The following is a 7,123-nucleotide window of genomic DNA, read 5'->3' on the forward strand; positions in this document are numbered from 1 at the left end:
CAGTCGGTTTAGAAAAGTGTAACTCCTTATAGTCTGAGTCATATGCATAAACACTAAACATGGAAAAGAAGTTCCTTGACGAGATCGCATCACCGTTAGTGAACTCCACGGTTCACCGCACAGCTGTGGAGGGCATCCATGCTTCATCCGCCTTTTTTCTCCATGTCCCAGTAGATGGTCTGCCCAAGTCAATTTGTGTCATTTTTCTCTTGCTTCCCTCTATAACCGGCATCGATGTAGCCGCCTCAGATTTTTTTAATGGTAATGTATTAATACCAACACGATTCCAATTACACCTGGCTCTGCAATGACACAGTATCAAGACTTAGTCGAGACATAGACAGTCAAAAAGATAAAGAAGAGGCAGAAGAAGAAGAAACAACGATATCCGACCGAACCAACGACTTGCAACAGACCAGCAGCAACGCACATAGTTCTGCTTGCTTTGTTTCTCTAAACATTTACGTCACTACTTGTACGGGACAACATGCATGTGTACGCACTGATTGATTCACCTTAGAAAAACTGCACATGATTTAGACTTGTTCAACTTTGCCACAAATAACACATTAATTTGAACATAGTGTGGTGTGTGAGATACTGATTCAACGGATGCTTCTCAAAGAAAATGCGCATGACTTTGACTCTATTGATGACTGGTCATTTCAATCATTCGTGTCGCAGGCTCAACTACACACACCCATGAATTTCAACGGTTGGTTTTGGAAAATTGCGTAGGGTTTGGATTTTACTTGATTCACTTTGGTCATCTTGTTTGGTCAGTCTCCAAACCAAATCCACATCAATGGACGCGTTCAACAAGTAGAGCATCTCTCAGTGCTCCGTGTCTTTGTGGTCAGCTTTTTGGAAGCGTTGACGAGAGTATATATGAGGAGGCCAGGGGGTTATTTCTGAAACAAACAGTAAATTGGTTTTCTTGATCCAGTGTCCTAAACAAACAAGAACCATAAGTATTTTATTTCTACAATAATTTATCAGCCCACGGTTCAGGCCAATGGTCTAAATATTTTGACTCGACATATACGTTTTCCAGAAAAGAGAAATATAGAAATGATTTTGGCCAAGAACATTTTTACGAGGCAAATGACGGCATGCTGTTAAGTATTTGGAGGAAGCAAAGTGAGAGTATTTGCACGTGAAGATATTGCTCGGAAGTATTACGAGACCAGGCTCCTAACCACCTTTTTAGGAGATTATTTGCCGAGATACAGAGATTATGGACATAGCCTGTTAACGTGGCAATTGACGCACCCTAGTCCAATAGTGACGCCTGGATGCCGGCATGGAGTGCCGACTCCATGTGACTAAGTCATCCACAAATGCCGGACTACATTGTCGGGGGCGAGAGCTCCACAAAGGACCATGTGGCTTAGTCATCCATAATAGTTTGACTTCTGGGTAAGAGTTGATCTGATGCTACTATATAAGCCAAGACCGACACCTTGAATCCCTCATTGAGTGCCTCAGCATACTTCTTTTGAGCTCTGATTTTGAAGATGTCGACAAGCAGGAGGCAATCTTCTATCGCTGTGTTCCTGCTGCTAGTACTCCTCCAACTCATCGGTGCTCTCGCTCGACCTGCATGTAAGCAAGCCTCTCTCTTTTTTTTTGGAGAATAACTTCTGATATATTCATCAACTCTCAAGGTAGTATAAAAACACTAGAAGTAAAAAATACATTCAAGGTAGTACAAAGAACACTAGAAGTAAAAAATACATCTAGGTCCGTAGACCACCTAGCGACGACTACTAGGACTGGAGTGAGCCGAGGGCACGCCGCCATCTTCGTCCCTCCGTCATCGGAGTCGGGCAAACCTTATTGTAGTAAACAGTCGGGAAGTCGTCGTGCTAAGGCCCCATAAGACGAGCGCACCAGAAAAAACATCCGCCTCCGATGAAGATAAGCATAGATCAGAAGAATGGAACCTATAGACACACGAACATAGACGAACAAAGACAAGATCCACGTGAATCCACCGAAGACAAAGGCCGACCGAATCCCGCAAGATCCGCCAGAGACAATCCTCCACATGCCCTCCGACGAAGCTAGAAACACCACCGGGATGGGGACAAGGCGGGACGAACCTTATTCCATCTGCAGAGAGTCGCCGCCGCCTCGACTCTCTGAGCAGGATACAAACCCTAACAAAACTCAAAAGAGTATGAAAAAATGGAGCCCTCCCGCCGGCAAGGGCGGGATCCACCACGCCTTCATGGCCCTAAGACCACAGAAGACGAGATAGACCGACGGCCATGGGCGGATTTGGGCCCCAGGCAGCCCAGGCCATTGCCTGGGCCGTGGGAAAAATTGTCGGCCTATATTTCCAAAAAAAAAAGTTTGGCCTGGGGCGCAGCCCAGTACCAAGCCCAGGCCAACTGGCCCTGCCGCCCAGGCCAAGTCACACGCAGGCCGCAGCATCTCGCATCGCAACCAGGCACAGCCAGCGCTCTGCCCCCGACCTGAGTACCTGACGAACCCTAAGCCATCGCCGGTCGCCGCCCGGCGCCCGCCGTCGCCGGTCGCCACCAATCGTCGAGGTCCAGCTCCGTGCACCCCGGATCTCCCTTTCCAGCACCCCCCGGATCTCCCCCTTCCAGCGCCCACCCCCTCCCCCCGGCTGCACCGCTGTGGCCTGCGGCCTACGGCTGCTGTCCTGTTCGTCGTGTCCGGCGACGCGGCGAGGGCGCAAGGCGGCGAACCCGGCTAGGGCGCGAGTGGTGCGAGGCTGCAGCCTGCAGGCAGCTCGGCGTCCAGCGAGGTAGTCACTTTCTCTCCTGACTGTTTTCTCTGTTTCTTAGTACAGTTTTGATGGCTTGATGCCCTGTTTTTGTTTATAGATGCCATCTATTGTTTATAGATGCCATCTTAGTACGGCGAACCCGATTTCAAGGTTATCGCACACGTAAAGGTGTTTTGACTCGTCCTACACGTAAGTTTTCACATTTTGCATCTATTGTTAATTAGTTTTGCCCGCTATATTATGCACTGATTCGCATTTCAAAATTGATGATTGAAGGTTTAGCGATGTCTGCTATTGAAGATGTACTCATGGGAGGCTCGGATCAACCAATCATTTGATTTGGTATCAATCTTCTGTATCATTTATCTATGCCACATATTGTCTTTTGATTTGTCTTGCTTTATTAGTTGACCCATTATGGAACAAATGCTGCCATTGAATATCATGTTTGGTTTCTTATTAGTTATGCAAAACATAGATTGATTCTTGTATGCCTTGAAATTGAAGTTTTTTCTGGGTAGTTTTTAGCCATTAGTTGTTCGCCTGGGGCGTCAACAATTCCTGGGTCTGCCACTGCCGACGGCGACCCGGTGGGAGGCATGAGAAACCCTAGCCAAAGGTCCTCTTTCTTTCTTTCTGCGGAAGAAAGAAAACGGGCGGCATGTAAGCAAGCCTGTCAGGTGCACGACACAGCTGAGATTGTAGTGTTTTGTCAAAAAAGTTGTAAGTTTTTAGGAATCCTAAGAGGTAGTTTTTCTTTATTTACTTTTTTATGAGAATCTTTAAAACCTTTACTTCTACGGGACACTAGTCACACTACGCATGTGTGACGCGTTGGTTCACCTTTGGAAAATACCACATGGTTCAGACTCCTGTTCAAGTCGTCACCAGTAACCTCAGCCACAAGATAACACGTTAATTTCAACATGACGTGCTGTGTCAGGTAAACCAATTCAACGGATGCTCTTGGAAATTTTCATGTGACTCTGTCAGTGACGACTGGTCATGTCCGTATCATCCCTGTGGCAATCTCTACTAATTTTGTGTTTACCGGGCAGGGAAATTTTAGGCAGTTAGATTGAAAAGTTGTACATGAATTTTAGGCATCTTAATTGTATGACTTTAATACACTCATGTGTAATGTTGATATGTATCAATATTACCGAGCCATTTTACTTTGTGTGGTGTATAGTTTCACCATCAGTCGACTCTCCTGGGTAAATATTATGTACTTTGCTATTTTGTCAAGCTATTATTAAAGGTGAATCCTTATCGAGTATATAGTCTTTTTTTGCAAGCTAATGGTTATATATGTTGTGTACACGCAAAAAAAATATGTTGTGTAAATGTGACACTTTGAGTCAATCAAACTCCATTTATATTTACCCAAATAACTAATCCTCAAGCTTGCATTCAGGAGGATACAAAGCTTGCCATTATGAACTGTGAGCTGATCTGTCTAGAAGTTGTAGATCTGTACTGGTTAAATCATATTGTAGTAGACGTGAATAATTTGTAGGTTATTTGTGAAATTACAATTGGGTAATTCTGAAATTACAATGATATGTTAAAACTAAGTTTAGACCGAGTGTAATTCAACTCTAGGGCTATGTAGGCGTACTCAAGATCAAAATCTAACTAAATGGGACCATATCAGACATATGGCATTAGCCATTTCAATGGTGCCCAAGGAACATATTTGAACTGTGCCGAATTTGCTGAAAAGCCAGCCGTAAACCTACTTAATATCGAATATGGTATCTTTTTCGTGGGGATAAATGAACATATGAGGTAGAAGCTTTCCGTTGGAACTTGAGTTTTTACGGAAGATCCAAAAAAAGGTTCCTGTGTCATAGCTTCTCCAAACAGTTGTCTGATCCAATAATACAAATGAATAAGTTTTGGGTATTGGTAGTAATTTTCTATTCATATTTATAAATCTGTTATTTTAGGTATGAAACTCTTTTAGTAAATTTAAATAGTACCCCATTCATTTCAATACACGGTGCATATAGAATTTCTCAAACTTGTAAAGTTTGGTCTAGCCAACTTGCTCAAACTTTAGAAAGTTTGACTAAGAACACAATCTATATGCACTATATTTGGCATGGTGTAATGCATTATATATGTTGAGATTTGAAATCTTTTGTTAGGTGGAGTATAGTTTACCTCACCGCTGAAGAGATCAACGTTGATAACTGGTGAAGTACACATATATGTCATTGTCTTAATCTGTTCTTTCCAATCTATGTGCAGGCAACTATCTTCGTCGGGACAATTGTCGCCGTAAATAAACCGTGAACTGAAGTACGGAAAACGTGTGCATGCTTGATTTGTTGGGTTAGGTACATAATCATCATATAGATTGTTCGATTTCCCAAGAAATGAGCGAAGTTGGAAAAAGTGTACCACTGGGAATGAAGGTTTGGCCAGCTCTCTGGGAGTAACTTCAAGATCACCAAGATTATGTAATCATATTGTTGGCTCATTGAAAAGTTTAATGTCGCCTTCTACATGCATTTTGACATAACTGTTGCTAAAATTTTGAATATTTCAATATAATCACAATGATTCTAGACGAGTGATTTTCTGAAATGCGCAATTTTTTAGATACTTTATTTACAATGCAAGGCAGGAGCTCTAGAGATTTCATGAAGATAGAAAAAGGCAAAAGAAAAAAAAATACATAGTGGTCCCGTTTATAATTAAAACTAGGCCGAAAATCATGGCCAAGGAAAAAAGACCACCACCCCACATGCTGCCAAACAGACCACCACCTCCTAACACAACCTCTACCCCATAGTGATTTTGCACGATGTCTTCATGGAAAATTGCTCAGAGGAGCCGTCATCACTGACACCAACCCCCATTGACCACAAAGCTTCCACCCAACCCTGCTCAAGATCACCCCACCAAACCTCGTGTAAAAATCCGGTCATACCAAAAGCCAGCACCACTGCTTCGGCTCCAACCGGGCACGACCAGTGATGAGGGAAGTACTCTTTGCCAATGCCTCCAAGGAGAGGAAGGATGCCCAGGACAACTCTCATCACTGACAACAACCGCCATTGAACCCAAATCTCTCTCTGATAGCCTAGTATGTCGTCACCTCCACAAGCCACTAGGAGTGACCTTTGCGAGGGGTAACCCCTAATTAGTGATTTCGGAATTCTTCCACACAGATGACTAGACAGAGCGATGTTAAAAGGCTGGTCCTTTTTACAAAGCAATGTATTACAACCCGGTTTTGGGAACCTTCTATAATTTTACCGACTATTCTATTTTCTTTACATGTTTATTTGTTATTTAAATCAAAATTTAAGAATTGTTCAGTTTTTTCAGAAATGTGAACATATTCATAAATTCTTTGTAAATTTAGATAAATATTCACAAATTTTAAAAGTTTTTCCTTTTGAAAATAATACAAATTTGAAAGCATGTTTGCATTTTCAATAAATGTTCCAAATTTGAAACAAATATTACGTTAATGATTGCAAATTTGATTGTGTTTTAAAAATTGTTTGCAAATTTGAAACAAATATTACGTTAAAAATGTTACCAAATTCGAAAAAGTGTTCACATTTCCAAAAAAATGTTAGCAATGGTAAAATGTTCTCTTTTTTAAAAAAAGTTTAATTTTATAACGAAAATGATCGCAAATCTGGAAAAATGATTGCATTTTAAAAAATGTATGTTTCTTCAAGGAAAAGGAACATAAAAACAAATACAGTAAAAACTGGCAAGTAACCGGAGGAGCTCACGCAGAACCCCTCTTGGGCCGGAACAACAAACGTGTTCGCTCGTTCGTTGCTTCGCCCAATCGCAATCTAGCTTCCTTCGCTCGGTCAAACGTCGCCACGTCAGCTATTTATCGGTCAACTATCTGACCGTTGACTTTTCCAACATAGATTTGAAAAAAGGTCACTGATTTTGAAAAAAAATTGAACTTGAAATAATTCATCGAATTTGAAAAGAAGTTCATCGATTTTTCAAAAATTCATCGAATTTGAAAAGAAAAATAGGACATATCGAGCTCCCGAAATTTTCGGAACGAAAATTAATCAACATTCTAGCAAAACATAGGAACTCATAAGTACCCTACAAAACCCCCGCTCGAGGGGATAACCTAGAAGTACAACATTTGCATTGATATCATTATAACAACAGTACAACACTGTGCCACACTCAATGCAAGAGACTCAGCTTTTCATGTTTGGATTGCAAGAATAGTAACCATATGAATTATCTAAAACTAATCATTTTTAGTTCAATCTCCGAAATTTTACTTTGTTTGTATGATAAACATGACATACATCAGTCCTTCTAAAAAATCATGTGTTTTTCATGTTGTGCAACCAAACA

At 41.6% G+C, this 7,123-nt stretch overlaps 1 long non-coding RNA gene across 1 annotated transcript; it reads left to right on the top strand.

The window, feature by feature from the left end:
- The first annotated feature begins 1,651 nt into the window (after nt 1-1,651).
- Nucleotides 1,652-5,342, top strand: LOC119334435. The gene is made up of 4 exons (XR_005161327.1): nt 1,652-2,779; nt 2,859-2,950; nt 3,038-3,103; nt 5,018-5,342. It is a non-coding gene; the product is annotated as an uncharacterized LOC119334435 (long non-coding RNA).
- Nucleotides 5,343-7,123: the final 1,781 nt, after the last annotated feature.

This window comes from Triticum dicoccoides, chromosome 7A (assembly GCF_002162155.2).
Source record: "Triticum dicoccoides isolate Atlit2015 ecotype Zavitan chromosome 7A, WEW_v2.0, whole genome shotgun sequence".
Taxonomy (NCBI): Eukaryota; Viridiplantae; Streptophyta; class Magnoliopsida; order Poales; family Poaceae; genus Triticum; species Triticum dicoccoides.